This window comes from Canis lupus, chromosome 25 (assembly GCF_048164855.1).
Source record: "Canis lupus baileyi chromosome 25, mCanLup2.hap1, whole genome shotgun sequence".
NCBI lineage: Eukaryota > Metazoa > Chordata > Mammalia > Carnivora > Canidae > Canis > Canis lupus.
In genome coordinates this window covers 10,921,349-10,948,708 of record NC_132862.1, presented here as the reverse complement: position 1 = coordinate 10,948,708, position 27,360 = coordinate 10,921,349, and the positions used below count along the sequence as shown (strand labels likewise).

Here is a 27,360-nt window from a genome sequence, read left to right as displayed (position 1 = left end):
CTTCCTCCCTGCCTGGGACTGTAAAGTGAGGGCTTATAATGTACAGTTTGTTATTGGGCTCAACTGATACAGCAACACACCCAATGCCCATTCGAAACAGAAATGAATGGAAGAATAAATGCAGGTTATCCCATCAAGACAGGAAAATAATGGTAGCCAGACAACATTTATATTTGGGGAAAAAGGTATGTAGGGCAATTGTATTCACACGTTGAGTTGTTGAAAATGTCTGTGTTATGTTTTTGTTAAAAAAGATAAAAACATCTCTAACTTCTTTGTACAGTTCTCAGTATATTTCTAATTTAAATAGTTCTGCCAGTAAAATGTTTGAATAGAGAGAGTAAAGAAAAACTTTTTTAACTTGCCAATTAAAAACTTTCTTTCTCTTTAGTGATTTCCCCCAGTATGTTAGCTAGAGAATGATTTATTCCTATGTGCCTACTCCTAAGCTTTTTAAACTTTCCCAGCCTTTCTTTTCTCTTTGCCTTTTTTTCATACTTGGAGTTTTCAACATGATCTGCTGAGAAATCAATCCCAAGTTTCAGGCCTCAGTAGGAAGTCCCCACTCCATACAAGACTCATTGGAAGATGGAGAATATGATCGGTTCTTTTTGGTGTCGCTTTGATTGGGACATTGGGGGCAGGGTGGGGAGGAGTGAGAGTAGGGGGTGGGAGATAGACTAAACGATATTTCTGGGTGTGTCTGTGAAAGTGTTTCCAGAAGAGATTAGCATTAGAATTGGTAGATTATGAATAAAGCCCTTTTCCCTTCCCAATATGAGTGAGCTTCATCTAATCCACTGAGGGCCTGAATAGAACAAAAACATGGAGGGAGTATTTACTCTCCCTACCTGACTGTATGAGCTGAGACTTCAGTCTTCTCCTGTCCTTGGACTGGAACTTATACCATTGCCATTCCTTATTGTTAGGCCTTTGGTCTGAAATTAGAATTTCCATCACTGGCTTTCTCAGGTATTCATTTTGCAGATGGCAGGTCATGAGACTTCTCAGCTTCCATAATTGTATGAGCCAATGCCTTGCAATAAATGTCATTAGATAGATAGATAGATAGATAGATAGATAGATAGATAGATAGAATATCCTATTGGTTCTGTTTCCCTGGAGAACCCTGAGTAATTGAGTAATACAGAGCGCATGTGCATCTTTATAGATTTCCCAAGAAAATCTCTTCTCTTTTTTGCCAGTATTTGCATTTAGTCTTTAGTACACAGGTCCAAGATGGCACATAATGAGAACCCCTACACTCTTGAAACCTTTAGCATTTCTTGTCCTGTCTTTTCCTCCTTCAAAAGTTCAGACATGGTTAGAAAGTAAACCATTTCTATTGCCAGCTCTTTTCTCCTTCCTTACTTCCCTTACTTTTCCTTTTTCCAAAATGTCCCCACTCTGAAAACCCTCCGGGACTGTAAGCCTTTCTTTCTCCATCATCATTATCAGATGCAGTAGGGCTAGCAATCTCATTTTCTCAAGTTCAAGAGCAGTTCATTTGTAAAATAATTTAAAATACATTATTGATAGCAGATAATAACATATTAAAATTGCTTAATCTTCCTAAAGGAGTAAGTGATATGAAATCTTGAAACCCTCTCACAAGTGAAAGAGAAGGACTTTCTAAGAAGAAGCAGCCGTTTTGTACCATAAACAATTATGTCCTTGCTTTAAGAGATGGCCTTCTCTGGGCCGTCATGGATTCAGTCCTGCCACTTAAAACCTCAGCCTCCAAATGATCTTTCCCTATCTTCCCTTTAAGAAAGTTTTCATCAACATGTTTCTGCATTGGAGTTTTCTTTTATTTTTTTTCTTTTATTTATTTTTATTTTTATTTTCTTTATTTTTTTATTTATTCTTTTATTTTTCTTTTATTTATTTTTCTTTTTATTTTTAAAAATTTTTAAAAAGATTTTATTTATTTATTCATGAGAGACACAGAGAGAGAGGCAGAGGCACAGGCAGAGGGAGAAGCAGGCTCCACGCAGGGAGCCCGACATGGGACTCTATCCTGGGTCTCCAGGATCAGGCCCTGGGCTGAAGGCAGCGCTAAACTGCTGAACCACCCAGCCCTTGTTTTTCTTTTACATCTAAGAAAGATCGAATCACTTTTAAAGAATCTAATACTAGATAGCATCTATCAATGCTCCGTAAATTTTCTTTTACAAACACTTAAACATTTCAAGTGAAAGTATAACCCCTGAAGTAACTGCAGAGGAATATGTTGCTCTTACATTAAGGAAAGAATGAGGGACTCAGATTGAAATATGGTATTTTATCACATAACACGTAAGATCCCAGCATTAACTTTTAGTCCAAATGGCCCTTGTCCAATGCATGTGTTTATATTGGCATCTCTTTTTGAATTTTTTTAATAAACAATTGACTTTTCACCATCACTTTTCTCTTAACATCTAAAAAGGTTATGAGCCATAATAACAATGCTTATAATACATTTGAAAAAAAATTCTTTTTCCTATAATTTGATGACTATTGGATTTACCAAAAATCTTATAATTTCAAGAACATAAATTATAATATGATATAAGGTAAAAGATATACCAAACATTCAAATTACTTATATTTTCTCTCTTCAAAAAGGATATGTTTTTTAAAATGTTGTTAGAATGCCTTAAATATCATGGCCCCTTATATTTAAATTTATTGAACAAACTACTCAGCTTCCACTTTCTAATTTATTTTGTTCTGGAGATGTCATTGAAAAGGATAGTTTAGTACTTAATAGTAATGGGAATGCCAAAGTCTTGGTCATACAATTTCAGGGTTTCTGATAGCAATTTCAAGTGATAACAGAGTCATGCATGAAATCATTCATGGCACAATAACTGAGAAACTAATTTATGCACCACAGCAACAATTTACCATGCACCAAATAAGGATCAGAAACGGTTAGACACATTGTTGTTCCCTGATATTCACTACAATCCTGAAGGGTAGGAATTCTTGCTATGATTTTATAGAAGAAGGAGAAAACATAAATAAAGCAACTGCTTGAGGATACAGAGTTCCCAGGTTTCAGAACAGTGATTTCAAGCTTAGTCTACTGGCTCCCAAACCCATCTTCTTGCCACTAAACCAACCCGCCTCCTTATAAGTAAGAAAAATGTGCCCCTGAAACAGTTTTTTGTTTCCCCCACAAAGGGATCTGCTTTAATTTTTTTATGACATAATTTCTGCAATAAATTAGAAAATAATGATATCTGGGATAATATTCCAGAATCCCAGTGAAACATTTTTAGTCTTTTCTTGGTGAAAATAGTTCTCATATGGTATATAAAGGTTTATACAAAAGGCATACAGTAGGGATGCCTGGGTGGCTTAGCAGTTAAGCATCTGCCTTCAGCCTGGGGTGTAATGCTGGAGTCCAGGATCAAGTCCCACATCAGGCTCCCTGCATAGAGCCTGCTTCTCTCTCTGCCTCTCTCGCCCTGTGTCTCTCACGAATAAACAAATAAAATTGCTTTTTTTTTAAAGGCATACTGTATGTATTGTTTTGCAACTTGACTTTTTTTGTTTAAACTTGTTTTTGAGATTTGCCCATGTTAATAACAGTACCCTGGTTCATTGATTTTTTTTTTGAATTTTTGTACCTGTAGCTAAATTATCTTCAGAATCATTGTACCAGATTACACTCCCAGGAGCAGTGTATAGGTAATCCCAGTTTTCAACAGCCTTGCTGTGACAGACACTACTAGTTTTCTATCCAATTCCCCACTTAGTACCCTCCTCATAGAGCATGGATATCTTTGGGAGACAAACACAATTATATAGGTTCTACAAAAGATTAGAGGCAATCTTTAAGCACAGAGAGCTTCACCCCAAGAGGACTGGGCTTATTTGGAACAGACTATGGGTAAATTCAAGCCTATGGATTTTGTTGGAAAAAAGAAAAAAAGGATGATTTTGGTGATGAGTTTAGGGAAGACTGATAGCTCCATGTTAGTAACAAGCAAAATGGTAGATTAGCTAGACGTTTAATGAAGAGAAGCCGGGAAAGAGAAGCTAAGAAGCTAAGTTCTCTCCCAGAGCATGGTCAAGTCCCAAAGACTGGTTTTCAAGACTACCCTCACAAAAAAGAAAAGCTAACTTTAATGGATTTAGACTGTGGAGTGATTTATGCTCTAGAGAATTTTTCAAGGAAAAACAAAAGCAATTAGCTATCTTTTATTAAAGTTTACAAGCTGGAAACTTATCATGGCAAAGACAGATTAGTTTGAATCTTAGCATGAAGATCAAGGAAATACAGCCCAGCTAAAACCGCTGTCATCTCTGAGCAAGATGGATATCAGGGTGACTATATGCCCAAGGCTATGCCATCTGAGAGGAGACAGTAGAGACTGCACACTAAAGTAGAAATAGAATTCATTGAAATAGTCCAGTCAAGTCACTAAGCAACTAAACAAGCAAAAACTACAATTAGCCCTAGGTTTTCAGGAGGATCAGTATCCACAGTTGTTATGTCAAGTTTTCAACAAAAAAAATTTGCAAGACATGCAAAGAAACAGGAAAGTGTGAACCATGCATGGGAAAACCAAAATAAAGCAAAAGCCATAGAAACTACATTTGAAAGGGCATAAATGTTGAATTTAGCAAAGGCTTCGGAGCAGCTATTATAAATATGTTCAGAAAAATTAAAGGAAACAATCTGTAAAGAATAAAAGACATGATGACAGTGTCTTATCAGATAGAAAATATCAATAAAGAAATATAACTTATAAAAAGAACTAAATAGAGTTTTGGATGTGAAAAGTAGAATAATGTCAAAAATAAAAACTAACTAGAGGGGCTAACTGGTACCTTTAGATTGATGGAAGAATCAATGAGTTTGAATACAGATCAATAGAGATTAAATCCGAAAAACAGATAGAAGACAGAATGAAGAAAAATAAACAGCACCTCAGGGAAATGTGGGGTACTAAAAAGCAGAAATACCAGAAAACATTTAAAGAGAAAGGAGGAAATTTTTATTTTTGAAAAATGGCTACAATCTCCCAAATTTTATTAAAAGCATCATGTATCCAAGAAGCTTAATGAACTCCAATCAAGATGAATACAAAGAGATCCATGTCCAGACACATCATAGTCAAATGGTTGAAAAACAAAGACTGAAGGAAAAATGTGAAAACAGCAAGAGAAAAATGACTTCCCAAGGATTTGGGATTTCCTATAAGACTAGCAGCTAACTTATCACTCAAAACAAAGGAGACTGAAGACAGTAGGATGACATATTCAAAGTGCTGAAAGAAAATTTTATAAATCAAAATTCTTATGTCAAGCAAAACTATCTTTCAAAAATGAGTATAAAAAAAGATATACCCATATACACAAAATTGATGTAATTTAACTTGTCTTACAGGGTATGCTAAAGGAAGTTGTTCAGGCTGAAGGCAAGTAATATTACTAATTCAAATCCACATGAAAAGACAGAGTATTGGTGAAAGTCATTATTTAAGTAAATATAAAAGATACTATATTTGGAATTTTCTCCCTTTCTTTCTTATTTAAAAAGTTATATAAAACAATATGCAATTATTTTTGTTGCACTTACATAGTGATACCATATATTCACAAAGGAATTAGGTGGAGGCAAAGTTGCATTGGAGTGATAAAATGACACCAGATTATAAATCTACAGGAAGATGAAGAGAATCAAAAATGATAAATGAGAAGGTTGAATACAAACTCTCTAAGTACATAATTATTCTCCTTTCTTTTCTTAGCTTCTTTAAAAGACATAAAATTATACAAAATAATAATTATAATAATGCATTATTGAATATATACCATGTATAACAAGGTAAAACAATGGTAGCACAAAATGAAGAGGGAATATAACATTTATTGGACTCACATATTGGACGACATACAAAATATAAAACATTAAATAGCAAATGTAAATTCAAGCATCAATACTAACATTAAGTGTGACTGGATTAAACAATCAAAGTTTAAAAACTGAAAGGCTGGAATTTTTTTATTTTAAAAAAATTTATTTAAATTCTAGTTAATTAGCACACAGAACAATATGGTTTCAATGTACATTTCAATGACTCATTACTTACATACAGCACCCAGTGCTCACATAACAAGTGCCCTGTCAGGCTGGATTTTAAAAGAAAGAGCCAATTATATGTTGTCTACAAGAGACACACTTTAGTTTTAAAGATCTAATAATAGTTTGAAACCATTTGAAATAAAGTTTGAAAAAATACCATATGAATAGCAACAATAAGACAGCTGGAGTAACAATGCTGCTATTGGGCAAATAGAAATATACACAAAAAATGGTACTAGAGATAAAAGACATTTTATAACGATAGAATTGTCAATCTGTCAGGTAGTATATAATAATTATAACATTTGGAACACATACACACCTAACAACAGTATCCCAAAACACATGACATTAAATCTGATAGGATTAAAGAGAGAAATAGAATATTGAACAATAATAGTTTGAGACTTTAATACTCCACTTCTGATAATGGATAGAATAAATAAGCAGAAGATCAACAAAGATATAGAAGAGTTAGACAAAACTATAAATCAACTAGAGCTAATAAGAAGTCTCTGGAAATAAAGAATAAACAGTCTTCTCGAAGACGTATGAAAATTTCCCAGGACAGATCATAGATGAGGTCATAAAATGAGAGTTGATACATTTAAAAGAATTGGAATCATATAAAGTATGTCTCCAACCAAAATGGAATGAATTTGGAAAATTTACAATTGTGTTGATGTTAAACAATACACTCCTAAATAACCAATAGGTTACTTGACTTATTATCAATAATAGGTCAAAGAAGAAATCACAAGACAGAAAAATACTATAAAATAAATGAAAATGAAAATACAAACCTTTGGGACGGGGCTAAAGCAGTGGTTCGAGGGAAATTTTTAACTATAAATGCTCATATTAAAAAAGAAATATCTCAAATCAAGGATCTAACTTCTACTTTAATACATTGGAAAAGGAAAGCAAACTAAGCTTGATGCCAGCTGAAGGAGGGAAATAGTAAATATTAAAGCAGAAATTAATTAGAGAATTAAATGCAATAGAAAAAGTACCAGTGAAACAAAAAAAATTGTCCATTTTGCTGATCTTTTCAAAGAACCAACCCTGTAGGTGGACGACCAAGAAAAGAGAATATTCAAATTACTAAAATCAGAAATGAAAGGGGGCACATTACTACTAATTTACAGAAATAAAATGTATTACAAGGGAATAGTGTAAAGAACTACATGCCAGTAAGTTAAATAACTTAGATGAAATGGGAAAATTCCTAGAAGGATACAAACTACTAACATGACTCAAGAAAAAGTAGAAAATCTGAACAGACTTATGACAAAGAGATTGGACTAGTATTTTAAAACTTCTCACAAAGAAAAACAGACACTCAGATGACTTTTTTGGTGAATTCCACTAAACATTTAAAGAAGTAATACCTATTCTTCATAAACATTTCCAAAAAAATATATGAGGAGGGAGTATTTTCCAACTCATTCTATATGGCTAGAATTTTTGTGGTGTATTTGATAAGGAATTTTTAATCAGAATATTTTTTAAAACTCATTTAGTTTAATAATAAAGATATAAATACCCTAAATTAAAAAATGAGAAAGGGATCTGAGTAGGCATTTCTCCTAAGAGGATACAGAAATGGCCCATAAGTATATGAAGAGGCACTCAACACCATTAGCCTTTATGCAAATCAAAATCTCAACAAGATACCACCTTACATCCACTATGATAACTAAAATAAAAAACAGACAGTTAAAAGAGTATTGACAGTATCAAGAATATTGAGAAATTTGCACTCTCCTATATTACTGGTGGAAATGTAAAATGGTACAGCTGTTTTGGAAAACAGTCTAGAACCCTCTCAAAGGTTAAATATAAAGTTAACATATGACCCAACATATCCAGTCCTAGATATATCCTCCAGAGAAATGAAAACATATGTTCATACAAAATCTTATACATGAATATTCATAGAAGCATTATTAATAATAGCCAGTAGACAAATTCATTCAGTTGATGAATGGATAATGTGGTTTTTTCACACAATGGAATATTATTTTCCAATAAAAAGTACTGACGCTAAAAGAGACAGAAAACAGGTTAGTACTTGCCTGGGCCTGAGGGAGGCAGGAAAAAGTGGAATTGGGAGATTGACTACTAATGATACAAGAGTTTTAGGAGAGGAGTGGTGAAATATTCTGAAATTGATTGAAATGATGGTTGCACGACTGTGGAATTTATTAAAAAGTGTTGAATTATATGTTTAAAGGTGAATTGTATGGTGCATGAATTATATCTCAAGGCTGTTTTAAAAATGTTGAGGAAAGGCGCAGCCTGGGTGGCTCAGCAGTTTAGCACCTGCCTTCAGCCCAGGGTGTGATCCTGGAGACCCAGGATCGAGTCCCACATAAGGCTCTCTGCATGGATCCTGCTTCTCCCTCTGCCTGTGTTGTGTCTCTGCCTCTCTCTCTCTCTCTGTGTCTCTCATGAATAAATAAATAAAATCTTAAAAAAAAATGTTGAGGAAAGCCGATGCTAAAGCATATAGTACATTTTCAAGAATCGTATGATTTTTTTTTTCTGTTTAGCATATATTGCTAGAAATTCATCTCATGACTTGTATACTGTAATAGAGTAGAAATGAGAAAAAATAAGGATCAAAAGAACCACATTTATGCTTCTTAGCTGGTAGTTTACATGATGAATTATGGAATGTTGATGGTTTCTTTCTCTTATAGATTTTCAGACACAATGAAATGCTTCAGATTCAGAGGATCTTAGAGATCATCTTGTGTAGCACCACCCCCACTCGCCCCCCCCCCACCTTTTTTGAAGATTTTATTCATTTATTCATGAGAGATAGAGAGACAGAGAGAGGCAGAGACACAGGCAGAGGGAGAAGCAGGCTGCATGCCGGGGCCCAGTGTGGAACTCGATCCCAGGACCCTGGGATCACACACTGAGCCAAAGGCAGACGCCCAACCACTGAGCCATCCAGGCGTTCCCCCACTCCCACTTTAAAGTAGATAAGGAAAAGTATGAGGACTTCCTAGATAAAAATAGCTTATCCACAGCCCTGTGTTGCTGAGCCTGAACTATAACCCAAGTCTTTTGCTTCCTAGATTGGAATGTCTTTAATTCAGATTATTGTAGTTGTGATACATCACATTTAACTCATTATCTGTGCTGGGCTTCATCCACATTCAAAATCCGTATGTCTAAGAATCACAGCTTCACGCCTAACAACAGGATTTGGTCTTCTTTATTTTCCTATACAAGATTTCCTATTGGAAATCTTGTGGTCAATAAAACCACAGCATTCATTCACACAGACATCCTTTTTATTTATAAAGCATTGTTGAGCCCATACTATACAACAGTTTCTGTGCCTGAAATTACTATCTTTCCATGGGAACACAACTATGATTAAAATAGATACTTTGCATATAACCTGTGCTACTAAGGTGAAAAAAAAATACACAATAACAAGTGATAAAAACAGTAAAGTGATATGGAAACATAGAGTACGAAGCAACTAACTCTGTTTAAAAGTAAGACTATTCCTAACAGAGCTACCAGGTGCAGAAGCAAAAAATATGTTCTAAGGAAAGGAAACAGTGTGTCCTAAAGGATAGAATCATATTAGAAACATAGCCCAAAAGGCAATACAGGGAGGAGAATGAGGAAGTACTTGAAGAGGAGCTATCAGTTTTAACTTTGTAATTAAAATACAACATAACGGGGATCCCTGGGTGGCGCAGCGGTTTAGCGCCTGCCTTTGGCCTAGGGCGCGATCCTGGAGACCCGGGATCGAATCCCACGTCAGGCTCCTGGTGCATGGAGCCTGCTTCTCCCTCTGCCTGTGTCTCTGCCTCTCTCTCTCTCTCTGTGACTATCATGAATAAAAAAATAAAAATAAAAAAAAAATACAACATAACATCGAGGCATGCCTGTGTGGCTCAGTGGGTTAGGCATCTGACTCTTGATTTCAGCTCAGGTCAGGATCTCAGGGTCCTGGGATCAAGCCCAGTGACAGGCCCTCGTTCAGTGAGGAATCTGCTTAAGATTCTCTCCCTCTCCCTCTGCCCCTCCTCCTGCTCTCTCACTCTCTCAAATAAATAAATCTTATATATATAAATAGAAAAAGGCACAGATCTAAAGGTAGCCATTGGTGAATTTTCACACAGAGAGCAGGCCTACGTAGCCAACAGACAGAATAAAAAACTGAATGTTATCAACAACCCAGAAATCCTCCTCTGCCTCTCCAGATACTACCTCCCTGCAAAAGTAGCCACAATTGTATTAAAAGGCTTAAAAAGAGAATGAGACAATTAGTGCAGAAGATCAACCAAAATAGAAAGGGATGAATGAGTAAAGAAAAAGAAATTAGCAAGCTATTGGAATACTCTAGGTAGGAGATAAGAATTACAAGTATTTCCAATAGGGATGAAGAGAATAAAAGAAATCAGAAATTTAAGGGCATGTTTCTCAAACTTGACTATACATGAGAATTATCTGGGAGCTTTAAACAGAGTATAAATCTAAAACCCACTGAATCTCTGGGTTTGAGTACCTGGAATAAGCATTTTCAGAGCCCTCTTCATATGTTTTCTCAAATGCAAGCAAATGCAGGAACTGCTGACTTCAGAGACCGTTCACAGGTTATGGGGATTAATTAACTGTAAGAAATGAAGAAGAGGGACAAGTCAATGGGACCAAGGAATTTCTTTTTTTAGCAGCTGGAAGAATAAAAACAAGAAATTTGTTGAGTTTTGGGTGACTCTGGAGCATAGGAAGTAAATAGATGGATGATAAGCTCCTGAAGTTACTAGTCTTGAATTAAGAATGGACTATGATAAAAATTTGGGAAATTTGAAATATATCTCTATATGTCTGTGCTAGTTGATCCAATTTCATTGGCATGGATGATGGAAAAGTGACTACACTTTATTTCAAACTAAATGTGTATTCTTCTTTTTCAAACAGTCTTACGTGACTTAGAATAGTTTAGTAAATATGGATTTCTGTGACATCTTTGAACACAATTAATAACCATGGGTAATCTGAATTGATTTCTTCTTGCTATAGCAGTCCCTCATATTTTGAAATTTGAAATAGGTCATTGGAGAAAAATATCAATGTCACAGCAATCTTATACACATAGATATATTTTAACTTGAACCATTAGTGACCCTGTGTAAATTAATTAGTAGAATAGAACAGACGACAGGTGTAACTACTGCTCCTTCATACGCTCTGATTTAGGATAGTAGCAACTCACTTTAGGAAAAAATTTCAGGGACAGTTGCTTTTCTCAAAATATGAAAAGACAGGAATCTCTTGGTCTCTTTGGTATGTAACTTGGAGGAGTCTTTCAAATTTACAAACATGCTTTGTCTAACCGCTTAGAATTAAACTAACTGAAATGAATACAATCACAAGAAAAAATATTGCAGCTGCTCCCAAATATTTTTTTTAAGTTGGGTTAACATATTTGAAGAAGCTTGTAGGCCTCATCCCAGAGCTCTGCGTTTGTTGATTTATAACAAAAAAACTAAACATTGGAGAATCCAATCCTGACACACATTTATTACTAACCCAATAAAAACTCAAAAATAAGATCTGCTCTACCAGAGAATCATAAATCGGATAGGGCGGGTGGGTGCTTTGTCTACTGAGAGTGGATTCTCCAGTTTATGGTGTCCTCAGGTACTAAATGGTGTGAAGGAAACCTATCTTTGTAGGGGTGTTTTGTTTTGTTTTTGTTTTTTCACCATTTCCCTTTCCCCTGATACTTACTGAGAGGAAGAATAAATAAACGAAGGAATAATATATGAACCGAGTGAAAACAGTGAGGCTCTGACCAACCAGATATTAATCCTGCTCCCTTCTTGAGTTTATTGACTCTTTATTCTCACCTGTTGGAATTCAAACTGGTACCACTCTCTTCAACTTTTAATGAGTTTTCTTCCCAATTTAGTGTAATAGTTTGTCTGTGGTCAAATAGTTTTCAACTGAGAATGATCACTTGAGGGGATCCCTGGGTGGCTGAGTGGTTTAGCTCCTGCCTTGGGCCCAGGGCATGACCCTGGAGTCCCGGGATCGAGTCCTACATCGGGCTCCCTCCATGGAGCCTGCTTCTCCCTCTGCCTGTGTCTCTGCCTCTCTCTCTCTCTGTGTCTCTCATGAATAAATAAATAAAATTAAAAAAAAAAAAAAAAGAATGATCACTTGAAATTACAATTCAATCCCTATGAAAGTAAAGTATAATTAGAATGTTTTCAAGATTTTTTTCTTTAAACAAAAACTTGTGGTTTTATTACTTGATAGAGATTTTCCATGTGTGTTAACATGGACATGAAATGTGTGTTTAGTAATAATGTAATTAAGCTCAGTTGTGTTATACATATTAAGATAAATGTCGCCATTCCTAAATGACACTATCAATATCAGTGTATTTCACTGAGTTCATTAATTCCTTATGTCTTATTGATGAAAATAAAAAAAACTCCAGATACAATCGATCATATTTTGCCTCTCTTCTGCACTTCTCTAGCACTCTGTGCCTACTTCTAGCCTGATGCTTATCACCATGGCCTCCTTGCTGCCTGCCCAACTATATAGGGCATTCACACTGTGGCCCTTTGAGTAACTGCGTGTTCAACTCCCGTGGGCATCACTCGCACAGCCTGTAATGAATTCAAATGTGCCCCTGGAGTTGCACGACGTGGTGGCCCTGCTTATGTCATCGAACCATAACTGTGAACTTCCGTCTGTCCTGCTAGAGAGAAAGCTACTTAAGGACAAGAATCATGTCATGTTCAATATTGCATCCCTGTCTCTAGCAAGCTGCCTGGCATATTGATAGTGCCAAGTAAGTGTGTGTTGTGCAAGTGAATAGGCAAATGCATTTGATTCGTGGAATAGTTCTCTAGAAAGTAGTCATGATGTAAGTGTAGCATGTGATTCACGTGTCCCAATTATCTTTTGTTGTAAGACTAAAACTTAGTGGCTTAAAATAAGAACTATATCATTATATCATGTGATTTTCATGAGCTAGGAATTTAAGCAGAGTTCAGCTGGATGGCTTGTTAAATTCTACGTGACATCAACTGGGACCAGGCATAGCTGGTCTGGTCTGGAGCATTCCAGGCAACTTCATTGACACGTTTGGCTCCTGCACTGGGGTGGCTGAAATAGCTGGTGGCCAGGATTGCTTCCTCAGTGGGGAGCCCACTTCTCCCTCTCCCTCCCTCTGCCCCTCTGCCCACTTGTGCTCGCTCTTTCTCTCTCTCTCAAATAAATAAATAAAATCTTAAAAAAAAAAGTGCTATTAAAAATAAAGACACAAACTACAAGGTTCACTTCCCCTGCATTTTGTTGGTCAAGCAAGTAGCCAAGGCGGGCTGAGATTCCAAGGAAAGGGGATTAGATTTACCTATAAGACTTTTCCTTGGGAGAAAAGCAAAGGATTTTGACTATCTTTAATATCCCACAGATATTTGTATCCAACCTCTATTTTTTTAAGAAAGAGATTAACTAAATTGATAATTAATACTAATAAAGTTTATGTGTTTCATGACTTCTACAAGCGGTGGCACCTCTTCCACCCAATGTCGTAAATCATCTATATCTATAGCTGTATATTTGTAAAGTTTGGAGTATAAATAAGGAAAGAATCTTAGTAATTTTAGAGGCGATTTTCACCATTATAAATTTTCTTTACAAGTTTCCTGAAAATTAACTTAAAAGTTTAAAATATGTTTGATGCATTCTGTTGAGTAATGCTGGACACAGCACATTTCATAAGTATTTTCATTAAAATTCTGGGGAAAATGTCAAAGATAATTTTCCACTGCCTATACATAGGGGTGCTGTTAAGAATATCTGATTTTTACATATTTCCTAGCTAAAAGTATTGTGGCCAATACTTCACAGAGTTGTGTGTGCTCTTGTTAGTTCATTTGTCTCTGTTTGAAGGGTTCACATATGACTTTCAGAGGTTAATCTTGCCCTGCCTATTTATTCCCCTAACACCATTCAGTGGTTCTGTGGTGGTCTTCTATCCAGGGGCTTATATTTGTTTGTTTTCTCAGTCTTCAGGGGAGAATATCAATCCTACCACAGCTCAGTTGCTAAAACCTGAACTCAACTGGCAACAGAATACAGCTGTTTCCAGCTACTTGGAAGGAAGTACATATTATCCCTTGCCACTGAATACCTTTAAAAGCTCAACTGAAAGAAATAATATTTGTGGAGGATGTCCTGGAAAACACCACCCTATCATCTAGAAATGTGCTTCTCTTTCCGTTGGTTAAGTCGGACAAGTTAAAACTATCTGTCTTAGAATGCATCATATTGAATCATAGATTTCCCTATCACAAGACGCGATTTTATAAACTCCCTGCCACAAAATAAGACTGCTGAGTACATTATACAAAGTTCTCCCTATGCATATCAAATGATAAATTACTCTTTAATCTCACATAGTTGTTCACTCCTAAGTGACTAGTTTTTTGTATTGTGGACACCATGAATTGTGTGATTGGTCAGATTTCTTTCTTCTGTGAGCCAATAGCAAGTTTACAGGCAGTGACTCAACTCTACAAAGTGTTAAATGACTTTGTGGCATTAGATGATCTGCATTTGGGTAACTCCAGGTCTCACTGAACTCTTGTAAACTTATTTTCCCTTTGCCCACTTTTTCTTAATTTTGATAGCATGGATAATCTTGCTGTTTTAAATGAATCCATGACTTGCTTTAAACCATTTTGAGAACAATAACGGGGTACAAATCAATGAAAATTAACTGGGTGATGAGCAGTAAGGAAGGTATGTGATGTAATGAACACTGGATGTCTTATACAAATGATGAATCACTGAACTCTTCCTATGAAACTAAGAGTACATTATATGTTAATTAATTGAATTTATAAAATAAAATACCAAAATAAATTTTAAAAAATTTAAGTGAGCATGTGCAAGAGACCTATTGGTCAATTTTTCACTTATACTGGGATAAGGTAGCTACTTCTAGATTTGCATTATTATTATATGATTGCATTATTATTATTTGCATTATTATTATAATTATAATAATAGCATTATTATTATTATCATTACTATTTTTAAGTACTGTAAATAGATATAGCTATGCTTATGGAGGACTCATGGAAAAGAGATACCTAATTCTATTATGCAATTATGTAGTCACAGAGGGTTAGCAACTTAGAGAGTAGGGAAGACATCTTATCCCATTCTCAAACCACAAACCTTACTATGCTACTGCTGATCTAGCAGAGGGTGTGTCTGATTCTGCTGCTTGAGCCTGGGGCAAGGGATTCCTGGCACCTCAGCCTGGCACAAGGACTCCAACTCCCACAAAAACAATGCTCTAACTTGTAGCTGTATGTGGTAAAAATATTACTACCACTCTATATGGTATCTATACAAGTATAAGTATCTATTTTAGACACATAAGTATAATTTTTGAACTTAAGTGACTAATCATAATTTTGTGATGTTATTTCTATGAAAAATGTGTTCTAAGTTTTAAATAGCCTTAATAGCAAATTTTCTGAGCAAAATTTATTTGTGAGCTGGGGACTTCTGTTGCCTGTATTTGTACTTGTATTGAACAGATCTTGGGGAGGTTAGAAAATGAATTTAAGCCACATCTTCGTTTAACACATAGAAGAAAGATAATATTTAGAAAGGTGCTTTTCACAATTAGTAAAGGAATTTACCCCCGTGGTATTTTGCATGTGTGTTTCTTTATAAAACTATAAAATCTAAATCTTTATTTGTGAGGATTTTATTTTGGAGAGAGAGATCGAGGGAATGGTAGAAGGGGATGAGAATCTTTTTATTTTTAAGATTTTATTTATTTATTCATGACACACACACACACACACATACAGAGGCAGAGACATAGGCAGAGGGAGAAGCAGGCTCCATGCAGGAAGCCCAATGTGGGACTCAATCCTGGGACTCTGGGATCATGCCCTGAGCCAAAGGCAGACGCTCAACTGCTGAGCCACCCATGCATCCCAGGAGATGAGAATCTTAAGCAGACTCCACGCTGAGTGTGGAGCCCAACCTGGGGCTTAGTCCTGGTACTCTGAGATCACAACCTGAACTAAAACCAAGAGTCAGACACCTAACTGATTGCACCATCCAAGTGCCCCTCTAAATCTTTATTTGTAATTTTATTTTTACAGTATGCCAAATAAATATATAGAAACTGAATTAGAGGAGAATTGAAAAATATTTAAATATCACTTATTTAACAAATGTTCAGCTAGAAACTACTTGATGGTGAAGTTAATACTGCATAAAATTACACTATATTTAAACAAGTAAAAATAAGAAAATGAGAATGATCTTTAAAAATAAAATTCAAGGAAAAGTAGAAATTTCCAGAGAAATGACTCTTAGCTATGTCTATTTTGAATACAGAATGAAATCAAATTAATTTCTCTTCTTCATTTGCTAACCCTATTTATCTTGTGACAGCTTCTTTGCCACTCAAGGGATGAGAGTGGGTGTTCGGAAAGGTCCATAATAAACCCCCAAATGTAAGGCTCTCAAGAGGCATTGCAGTGAGCTTCTGGATATATTTGAAGAAGGGGTGTGTGTGTGTGTGTGTGAGAGAGAGAGAGAGAGAGAAAGAGAGAGGGAGGAAGGGAGGGAGGGAGGGAAGGAAAGAGGGAGAGAGCTGAGCAAACATTTATCTATTAATCTTATACTGACAGGGCATTATTCCAAGAAATCCAGAGCTAGAGAAAAGGCAAAGTGAGATAGAGAAGAAGGAGGGAAAACAAAAACCAGGATGTCTGTTACCAGGCTGACCACAGTGTCACAAAAGGCACAGCTGACTGCTTTGTCTGATGGGACATCTGAGAGGCCATATGCTGCATCTCAAAACAATACATTATAGGAGGACTAGGGGTAAACCATTTATCTGGTGGTTCTTTCCAGTGTCATATCTCTTATTTGTCGGCCCCGTGGAGTGTTATCACCCCTGAAACTTTGCCTTGTATTACTGGGCGACTCTAGGCAGGTCCTGGTGACAGCTGCGTGTGAGGAGCTTCTCACTGGGTGGCAGCAGACATAACAGGGTCTTTGTGACCGTGAAGGATGCTGTGAGCAATCTTTAGGGTCACACTCATGAGGAAGTGGGCAGGGCTGAGCTGAGTAGGAGTGGTGCATAAACTGAGGTTAGTACACATTTCTCATGATCTCTACCCATAAATTTTGCATAGCCACCAATGATGATACCATTTGTTTTCTGCTTATTATATAGTTCCAGGTTTTATTCTAAGCATTTGATTTACATGAGCTCTTCTAATACTCAAACACATGTAAGAAAGTCACTTATTATTTCTATTTAATAGAGAAGTAAACTGAGGCAGAGAGGGTACAAGTAGAATGGGGAGGAGCTGCCTAATAAATCTTGATCACAAAACATCTAAGTCTTACTTAAAGCTGGATAAAGCCAATTAAATCCACTGAATGAGGAATGTGCTTTAATTTTATTACTTTCCAAAGAGTTGACTTCAGTAGTTTCAGGTTTCATAACAACTTTATGGATAACAATTAATTTATAAGGACAATTTCTAGTTGAGTAGCTTTTTAAGGAGTGCTACAATCAGTGTCTTCTTGACCAGAACCTTTTATATGTACTCTTCTCTTCAAATGTCTTCCTTTTGATGATTTCATTGCAGTGTAATATCTCCTTCAGAAGGGAAAAGGGAAAAAAGAAGAAATTCAGTGAGCATTCGTGCATTATCAGATCCCCGGAAATGGTTAGATGTAAAAAAAGTGGTCTAAATAAAATATTCAGGAAATCTAAAGTCTTTATTTAGTGATCATCTTCTATTGCCACAAGTAACTGAGTGTTGATAGCATAAAAGAATCCTTTAGCAGGATGAGTTTGAAATACTGAAATGAAAATCACTGCACTCTGATCATTCATTAGTCAGTTTTCAAAGAATGGGCTACTGTGGATAACTTAGCAGCCAACTCAAAAAAAAAATGCCATAAGCAGAGCCGATTATTTTACTGTCATTCAATTGATGAATAAAGTGGATGTAGGCTTGGTGTTATGATTAATAAGTCACTTGGTTATGTATTATGTGCACAAAGAAAATTCCACATCTTGACCTTGAGAGAAAATAGTCTTGTAATTTGGGGGGTAGTCTTAATGTAATTATTACCATCTGGGCCTTTCACTGAGTCCCCCCCCTCCCCATTTCTAACACTGTTACCAGCAATATCCTTGATTCTGTTATTGAGGATCCCTTGGAATAATAGTGACCTCAGAGGAATGATTAATGACTCCTAATCAGAGAATGGGGGACAGGCTTCCAAGCACCAATTTGAACACTGAATATAATTAGCATATTCACTTTTCAGAAGCCACTTTTTTGTTATAGTTTGTGCTGTAGTGCTTTGACTGAAACTGCTAAGTAATTATTTCACATCCCTTTATTTATTGTAGTGACCTCTAATACTAAGCATGCTTTTAATTTTGGGAGAGGACTGCCTGTTGTGTGACTTCTTAGGGTCTATGCTTTTGATGTTGGATAGTTTGTCCTCAGTAATAGTCTAATTATCCCTCTGGAGGAGATGTTTTGTTTTCAAAGGGGATTATTCATGGCTTAAATCGGATACCCCAAAGCTGCCAAGTAATAAAAGAGATGGTTGAGATTCTAAATCTTCTTGCCTAACTACTAACTAAAAGCCAGAAGTGTTGGTATTATTTTGGTGACCACACTATTGCATTCTTCTTGCAAAACTGCATAATTGAAGGGGTGGGGTCTGGTTTGCATTCTATCTAAATGGACTTTTATAGTTCCTAGGAAGCTGGAAATCTCCTTCATTTTTAACATCTCTTTCCACAATAGGTTCATCCTTTTTTCACTTAAGTCATTGAAAACCATCAATGCTCAGGTTTTTTTCAATTCAAAGTGATGAATACCCTTAATATCTTTTAATGCTGAAATATGTTCCAATATAATCCTCTATTGTTGCTCTGTTATTTTTTTGTTCAGTCTTAATGTGCCAAATTATTTAGTTCCAACTTTATTTCTTAATAAGTAATAAATAACATTTCATTGGTGAGCAAATGCATGAAACATCTGTTTTGGTGAGTTGGAAATTTCCCACCTTGTGGGAAACATTTCAGGGCATTTCTCTTCCCTATATTGAACTTAGCCTGGAAGACAGTTCTTGATGCCTGCATGCAGCGTCTGTTCTCACTCCCTTTCCCCCACCTAGAATGAACATAAGATGGGAACGAAAGAAAAATCAAACAATGAATCTTGAAGACCAGAAGTAAATATCTGAGCCAAAAAATCTGAGTCAGAGATAGCACTAAAATAGTTACAGTTACGGAATGAGGAATTAAAGAGAAAATGGCAAATATAACAAAGTCCCCTAGACAGTCTGCCACAGCACCATGATGGAAAGTCCTGCCAGTTTCTAATTCTCTCCCCTAAACCATTCCATATGGATGTCTAGCCTGTTCTCAAAGGAGGCAGATTTTCATACCTGCCTTAATGAGCATTTCTGGGCCACCCTTATTTCCCTGTTCTGTCCAAACTCAGAGCCCACTGCCACCACTACAGTTTAGTCACTCTTCTTTTTTTCCAAGTGAAAGAAACAATAATCACTATTTATGATAGAATACATTCTTTCCAGCCCAGGGCAGTGACTTAATTATCTCTCAAATACTTTCCAATCAGGGTCTACTAACATTCAAATATAATATTGCTAGGCCATATGGGCTGGGTCTCTGTACAGCCAACATAACTGTCGTCATGCAGCAAATTATAATGTAAAATTATGTGACTTCCAATCTTAGTCAAATACAGATAAAAAATCCTTCAGGCTTTATGCCACTTCCCCATTAGCAATATCTCTCCATTTTATTCTTTATTCCTAAAATGTAGGAAAATTCTTTCTTATAGTTGTATTTCAAGTGGCTCAGATATCCCTGCCCAAACAAATAACTCTAGACTTATTTTCTTTACAAATTCCCCCTCTTTAGTGCCCATTTGCTTCATTTTTTACCTTGTTTTGGCTCATTTTCATTGCCACTTTTCCCTAAAACTTCTTAAAATCTTGAATTTTCTGTCCTTTAATATTTTTGATGTCTTATTAAAGTCTAAACTGACTATGGTCTCTTTCATGCCACTCTGCAGTGAGTACTACCTGAATTCTAAAAACAAAATAATTTTCCATTTCTAAATTCATATTTCATTCAAATTTTGGAAATTTTTCTTTACTTTCTATTATAAGTATATAATTATCAATTATTGGCCAAAAATCTAAAAGGAAATTTTATCTACACTTAGAAAAACTTCTATACAAGTTATAGTGAAAATAACCTGTTCCCACCCAATTAATTGCCTCAGACTGGAAAATGTCACACACATTTAACTTTTAGGAAAGGGCCACTGCCCAACTGCCATGGCCAAGAGTGAGTGTGGCTTTAAGATAGCTGGCAGAAACTTGAAAGAATGAACAGGACAGACATAAATGCTTGTCTCCTAGGAATTAACGCAAGGTCCATATGTCCTATTACTATCCGTAGTATAATTTGTGAGTAATAAAGTTATAGAAGTGTAAATTCTTCTCCTTTTCTTTTTTTGGTAATATTTTATAGTAATAATTATAATTGCTATTATTTCTATTAACAGTTTGGTGTAATAGAAGAGGTTTGGGAGCCAAGAGAGGCTTGGGTTTGAACTACAACTCCACCATTGTGTGGTCTTGGACAAGTGGGTTGGTTCCTCTAAGTCCTAGTGGCCTTATCTTTGAAACAGCAGATAAGAAAACCTACTTATTGTGAGGATATACCGGTATTTTTAAAGTACTATTCTACTGTCTGACACATAACATTTCAAAGTTCTTTTATGAAAATTATCAATACCTCATCTACTACAAAAAAGTATCTTAAGACATAAAAGAAAGAAGTGACTTAGCAACATCAAATCAGAGCTCGAGAATGAGAAGACCCTTGGAACCACTGAATATAAAGCTTTCTTCCAGTTTTATGAACAACATTAACTTCCATTAATGAACAACATTAATGTCTTTAGAACCTTCAGATTACCAGGAAAACAAGGTGTCTGAGACATTTCTATAGGCCCATAAACCGTGTAGAAGGTAGCTCTCAGGCAGGGTTATGGGTGCTCTACAAGACTGATATCAACCTAGTTGGAAAATCCTACCCACCCAATCTCCTTACTTTAGAGATATGAGGAATCTGGATCTCAGAATTTATGACAACCAGTTGGTGGTGCTGCTGAGAACTAAAAACTAGTTTGCTTCCCAGTTGAATGCTCTTTCCATATGGAGTTATTTTGAGTCAACTAGAAAATCTGCAAGAACATCAAAATAATGTTCTTTCTTCCTCTGACCTCAGTAATAACTGGTTAAGGCTTTAGAATGCTTTGGAGCAAATCTTCAAAGCAGTTGCAAGCCCTCAATGTTCCAGAATAGATATTTTAAGTCCTTCAAGGAAAAATTCCTGATAAAGACCTTTTCCCCAGTAACTAAAAAGGCTTCCAGCTCTTTTGTTACAAAATGGCTATTGACATCTCAAATACAAAATGATCTCCTTTGAAGTAGCAGGAGGGAATGAACAGAACTCTAGAATGGACATCAAAAAAAGTCCTTGATCCTAGTTATAACTCTCAAGTCTACCTTTTATGTGGCATGAGGTAAACTTTGGATATCTCTGAATTTGAAGTTATTTTTGGCTCTTCTTTTTTCTCACACATTCTATACTTAGTCCAGCAGCAAAACTCCATGGTGCTATCTTTAAAATATCTCCAGAATCTGACCACTACTCATCACTTCCACTACTACCTCCTTCATCCAAGCTGCCATCATTTCTTCTCTGGACATTTAAAGAAATCTAACGAGTCTGCCTGTTTTTATCCTTTTCTCCTCAACACATTAATTAGTAAGGGTAGTCTCAGAGTTTGTTAACCAAACTCCCATAATGGATCTGTCCCTTGTTTAGCAATATTAATTTGTTCCTAAAAACCCTGCTACTAAGTGAAACCATGCTGTCTTATAAGAAAGAGTGTTTTCATTAATTTTAATAGAAAAATTATGATGAATTTCATTGCAGCCCAACTACGCACAAAATGCATAAAGAGAGGAACTTTTTTAGTTGAACAATAAGAATATTATTCAATTGTCATAAACACTGCATAAGCAATTAACATCAAATTGAAAATAAATTGTGGATAAAATGTAATGACACAAAAGTTTATTGCACTCAACAAAGGAGGAAAAGACTTGATGGTGGATGCTGGTTGGTGGAGGAGTGTTGAAGGCGGTTGTTCTTTGGAACAATTTTTTTTTGCTAATGTTTTCAACAATTTGAAGGATCATGGTTATTTTGCACTCAAAGTACACTTAAAGTTATAGCATAGAAATATATCTTTAGTCAAAATAATAGCTAAAGATGAGAGAACTTGGAAAGATGAAATAGTCTATTTAGTACATAGAGAATGAAAAGTCATAAAAAATGTTATCTCTTCATCCTTTTAACTAGGCATATTTAGGCAAAATAAAATCTTTAGTTTATCCAAATATGGTGCACAGTTCAAATTTGTTCCATCTGATGTTTGATGACTAATAACTGTTGAGTCACATAAAATAGCTTGTTTTTGTCAAAAACAGCAATGTCAAAATATCATTTCTTATGCTTATCTGCTTTCTGTGCTTTAGGAAATAAATATCACGGGGCAGCCCGGGTGGCTCGGCAGTTTAGCGCCACCTTGGGCCCAGAGCCTGATCCTAAGGACCCAGGATCGAGTCCCATGATGGGCTCCCTGCATGGAGCCTGCTTCTCCCCCTGCTTGTATCTCTGCCCGCCCCCCTCTGTGTCTCTCATGAATAAATAAATAAAATCTTTTTTAAAAAGGAAATAAAAATCACTATATCAAAAAAAGAGAGTTGTTTAGAAATAGGACAACTTTTCAAGAATCATTATGGCAAAGAATGGTTAGCTGAACAAACATTGTATATGGTAAATCTGGGCTTACTGGTCTTTTATTAAGATTCTCAATACTTTGTATGGAAATGTAAAACATTGCTGGCTCATTTATAACCCAGGAATCAGAAGTCAGAGAAGGATGTTCACCTAATATATTTCACAATCAATTAATCCAACATGCATTTTTTAAGTACCTGTTACATAACAGGTACCCTGTAGAACAGATAAACCAGAAAAGAAAACAGTTATCCTCACTCTCAAGGAGTCCTTAGACTAGGGAAGGGGAGAGCAGATACATACACTCCATTATAATGTTACGAGTGCTATAAAATGAGTGTTCTGCATATCCTTGCCAACACTTGTTATGCCTTATCGTATTTTAGCCATTCTAACAGGTGTGAGGTGATATCTCATTGCAGTTTTGATTTGCATTTCCCTCTTAATGAGTGATGTTTAGCATCTTTTCATGTGCTTATTGGTCATTTGTATGTCCTCTTTGGAAAAATGTCTGGTTAGATCCTCTGCCCATTTTTTAAATAATATTTTACTTACTTATTTGGGGGGGATGTTGTGGGGGAGAGAGCACATTAGCCTGGGATTGAGTCCCACGTCGGGCTCCCTGCATGGAGCCTGCTTCTCCCTCTACCTGTGTCTCTCCCTCTTTCTTTCTCCCTCTCTCCCTCTCTGTGTCTCTCATGAATAAATAAATAAAATCTTTTTTTAAAAAAATAAATAAATCTGTAGGTTGCTTTGGGTAGTTTGGACATTTTAATAATATTGGTTCTTCTAGTTCTTAAGCATGGAATATCTTTCCGTTTGTTAGTGTCAATTTCTATTTCTTTCACCAGCATTTTATAGTTTTTGGAGCACAGGTTTTTCACATCCTTTGTTAAATTTATTCCTATGCATTTTATTCTTGTTGGTGCAGTTGTAAGTTTGTTTTTTTTAATTTCTCTTTCTACTACTTCATTATTAGTGTAAATAAATGCAACAGATTTCTGTATAGTAATTTTATATCTTGTGACTTTATTGAATTCATTTATTAGTTTTAGTAGTTTTTTTGGTGATATCTTTAAGGTTTTCTACATATAATATTATTATTATTTTTAATAATAAATTTATTTTTTATTGGTGTTCAATTTGCCAACATACAGAATAACACCCAGTGCTCATCCCTTCAAGTGCCCCCCTCAGTACCCGTCACCCATTTACTCCCAACCCCCGCCCTCCTCCCCTTCCACCACCCCTAGTTCGTTTCCCAGAGCTAGGAGTCTTTATGTTCTGTCTCCCTTTCTGATATTTCCTACCCATTTCTTCTCCCTTCCCTTCTATTCCCTTTCACTATTATTTATATTCCCCAAATGAATGAGAACATAAAATGTTTATCCTTCTCCAATTGACTTATTTCACTCAGCATAATACCATCCAGTTCCATCCACGTTGATATTTTTTTTAAAGATTTATTTATTTATTTATTTATTTATTTATTTATTTATTTATGTATTTATTCATGAGAGACAGAAACAGAGAGAGAGGCAGAGACACAGGCAGAGAGAGAAGCAGGCTCCGTTCAGGGACCCTGATATGGGATTTGATCCCAGGTCTCCAGGATCAAGCCCTGGGCCGAAGGCAGGTGCTAAACCACTGAGCCACCCAGGGATCCCTACATATAATATTAAACCATCTGCAAATAGTGAAAGTTTTATTTCTTTGTTACCAATTTGGATGTCTTTTGTTTCTTTCTCTTGTCTGATTGCTATGGCTAGGAGTTCCAGTGCTATGTTGAATAGAAGCAATGAAAATGGACATCTTGTCTTTTTCCTGATCTTTGAGGAAAAGCTCTCAGTATTTTGCCATTGAATATAATGTCAGCTGTGGGGTTTTTATATATAGACTTTATTATGTTGAGGTATGTTCCATATAAACCTACCTTTTGAGAGTTTTTATCATGAATGGATATTTTACTTTATCAAATGCTTTTTCTGCATCTATTGAGATGATCATATGATTTTTATCCTTTTTTTGGTTAATGTGATATACCCTTGGATTCCTGAAATATAAACCCCACTTGATCATGGTGAATATTTTTTTAATGTCCTATTGGATTCAGTTTGCTAATATTTTGTTGAGGATTTTTGTATCTATGTTCATCAGAGATATTGGCCTGTAGTCTTTTTAAAAATTTTTGTAGTGTCTTTATTTGGTTTTGATATTAGGGTAGTGCTGGTCTCAGAATAAATTTGGAAGCTTTCCTTCCCTTTCTATTTTTTGGAATAGTTTCCAATAGTTTGGGAAAAGGAACCTTTGTGCATTGTTAGTAGGAATGCAAATTGGTACAATTGCTGTAGAAACAGTATGAAAGTTCTGTGAGAAAGTGAAAATATAATTACCACTTGATCCAGTAATTCTACTACTGGGTATTTACTCAAAGAAAAAAGAAACAGCAATTTGAAAAGATACATACACTATATTTATTGCAGCCTTATTTACAATAGCCCAGATATGGAGGCAAACCAAGCATCCATCCATAAATGAACGGATAAAGAAGATGTGGCATGTACACACACACACACACACACACACACACACACAGGAATATTACTCAACCATGAAAAAGAATGAAATCTTGCCATTTGAAACAAGATGAATGGACTTAGAGGGTGTAATGCTAAGTGAAATATGTTGGACGAAGAAAAACAAATACCGTGGGTTCACTCACATGTGGAATTTAGGAAACAAGTGAATAAAAAAAGAAACCCCCCCAAAAAGCAGACTCATAAATAGAGAGAAACTGGTGGTTGCCAGAGGAAGGAAGTGAGGAGATGGGTGAAGTAGATAAAGAGGATTAAGAGCATACACATGGTGATGAGCACTGATAATGGATAGAATTGTTGAATTATTATACTGTATAGTAACACTGCATGTTAATTATACCTCAATTAAAAAAAGTACAGAATGCTCTGGGAGCAGATAGGAGAGAGCCACTAATTCTCCTGGAGTAGAGTGAAATTTTCAAGGAGTAACACAGAAGGAGAAACATCTTAAGATGAATTTTGAAAGGGAAAATTCCTGAAAATAGAGGTGGAGGTGGGACCATGGGTAGTCCAGGCAGAAAGATAGTTATCTAAAATGGCATAGAGTCATTAAAAAGAATCTTTTCCTCAAGAAGTAGCACCTCTCCATTTACGAGCTTTCATCAATGTTGATTGTGCTTTGTTTCATATTTAGGCAACAAAATCTACTGAAAGGTTTAATAAGGGGGAAAATGATCTCACCATCTCTACCCAAAAGGACGTTATGAAAATGTCATTTGCTACTCGAGTTATCTATGGCAACAAAATAATTCACCTAAACTTGAAGGCATAGAGCAACAGCCATTTTACTATGCCCATGTATTATATAGGGCAGGAATTTGAAGAATAGCAGAGAGGGCTTGACTCTCTTTCATGATATCCAGGCACTGAACTGGGCATATTGGAAAGCTGGGCTGACTTAAATGGCTGGGAATCATCTGGAAGCTTCTTCACTCAGATGTGTAGCACCAAGGCAGAGATAATTTGAGAGCTGTGTTCAACCAGAGCACCTATACGTGAATTGTCTAGGTTGGTTAGGCTTCTCCCAGTACAGAAGCTGGGTTCAAAAAGGGAGTGTCCTAAGAGGAAACATCAGATGTCACCAAATGTCATTTTCTCCATCTTTTGTTAGTTGATATAGTCCCAGCTGAAATAAAACAGTCATATACCCCATCTTTTCATGGCAGGAGTGTTAAAGAATCTGTAACCATTTATTTCTTTTCACGGCAGGAGTGTTAAAGAATCTGTAACCATTTATTTAAATCTCCACATTTGGCATATTATAAAATGCTTAATAATTATACTACAGTATTTTCTCTATAAGTTATAATGGGAGAAATTTCTTTCTGGTGTAACTGTCAGGTAAAAATCTTTCTTCTTTTGAGTAATTGGTATATTCTTATTTTATGGTCACTAGAATCATGTAATTGTATTTCCATCTTAAGTTTGGTGACTTGGAATATTTTTATGTTGTTACATAAAAATATTTCTAAAGAAGACACGGAGTAAACTGAACTCTGTTTGTAGGTGACTATAGTTTGAGTTTTATATCCATGTAGAGCAAGGGGCAAAGGATGAAGATGTGAAGATAGTCAGGGGTCAAGTCAGAAAAACCATATATCTCCTGCTGGGGACTGATCCACTTTTTGTTATCTAAGTTAACCTTTATATTTATCGTGTGGTGTAGGCATTAACATTTAAATTTCATAAAGATA

The 27,360-nt window shown here is 35.8% G+C and overlaps 2 long non-coding RNA genes across 8 annotated transcripts in view; one reads left to right on the top strand and one right to left on the bottom strand.

Annotated features, from left to right (window-relative positions):
* The window catches only part of LOC140617249 (uncharacterized), a 326,911-nt gene that overhangs the window by 202,297 nt on the left and 97,254 nt on the right, over positions 1-27,360 (top strand). The gene's annotated exons all lie outside the window — the stretch shown is intronic.
* The window catches only part of LOC140617250 (uncharacterized), a 132,093-nt gene continuing 122,342 nt past the window's right edge, over positions 17,610-27,360 (bottom strand). For both annotated transcript variants that reach the window (XR_012017478.1, XR_012017477.1), the window contains exon 3: positions 17,610-17,789. This is a non-coding gene — a long non-coding RNA (uncharacterized lncRNA). The remainder of the gene's footprint in view (positions 17,790-27,360) is intronic.